Source organism: Arachis ipaensis, chromosome B07 (assembly GCF_000816755.2).
Source record: "Arachis ipaensis cultivar K30076 chromosome B07, Araip1.1, whole genome shotgun sequence".
NCBI classification, from domain to species: Eukaryota; Viridiplantae; Streptophyta; class Magnoliopsida; order Fabales; family Fabaceae; genus Arachis; species Arachis ipaensis.
In genome coordinates, this window is record NC_029791.2 from 11,428,679 (window position 1) to 11,429,895 (window position 1,217).

The window sequence follows — 1,217 nt, forward strand, 5'->3', positions numbered from 1 at the left end:
CTGCATCAGTCCAAACATAAACATTAATCATCAACACTCTCCTTCTTCACTCATCTTTCTCTTTCTTTACAACAATGGAAGAAGTAAAACTCAACAAGGCAGCCGTCCTCTCATTCCTGGCCTTCTTCCTTTGCGTTACCGCGCTGCACACACTTTTTCCTGTGTCGTCACCGCGCTGCACGCTTATTTCTCTGCATCACCAAGCCGCACGTGTCTTCCTCTTCTTCTACGCTACTGCGCCATACGCGTCTTTCTCTACATCACCGCATCCCTCGCATCTTCCACTATGCTTCGTTGTGGCTCGGTTCTCTGTCTACCTCTTCTCTCTCCCTCATAGTTGTAAAGGCGCTCTCTCCCTCCTTCGATTCGCCGTCTTTTCGGCAGTATTTCGATAGTTCGCCACTCTTCTAGTACTTTCATTGGCATTTCTTTTTGACGGTTTCTTTCCTTATTATGTTGTTTTCACTAAGTTTCAAACCCAAGTTTAGGAGGCATATTAAAGTAATGATAAGTAGTTGAGAGTAGGGGTAACAAACGGGCAAAAATCCGCTGGGCCGACCTGTGTAACTCGTCAAAAAAGGTGGGCCCGGCTGAAAATTTAAAATCGCCATAATTAAAAAGTCCGCCCAACTCGCATTGCCTAATCCGCAGACTTTGGCGAGTTTCAGCGGGGCGGGGTGGGTTTCCTCGACAGGCCTCTTTTTTTTTGTAATTGAAGATGATAATTTTTTTTTTCAAAGTTAGGAGTGAGACTTGAATCCGAGACTTCTAGGTGAGGATGGGGAGATTATGCCACTTGAGCTATAGCTCGTTGGCTAATTGAAGCTGACAATTGAAGATATTCTAAGTTATAATTTGTATTATGTTCTATGTTTAATTGATTAGAGACTTGAAAATATTTAAGGAAAAGTATAGGTAACCAACAACATTTTTGAACAATGTGTGAACAATGTGAATTAACATGGTTAAAAGAGTAAATTAATTTTAAATTTAATTAGTATCATTAAATTAGGATGTAGTGTATTTCTATTTGATTGGTGGTTGTTCATGTTGTTCAAGATGGTCGTTATTTACCTAGCACTCCCCAATATTTAATTATATGTTTTGGTTCATGACTATATTTATTACATATTTAGAATTATAAAGACTTTAATATTTGTAAATTTAGATGTTATAATTTTTTTATGCATTTAGAAATTTTAAATTTATTGAAATGG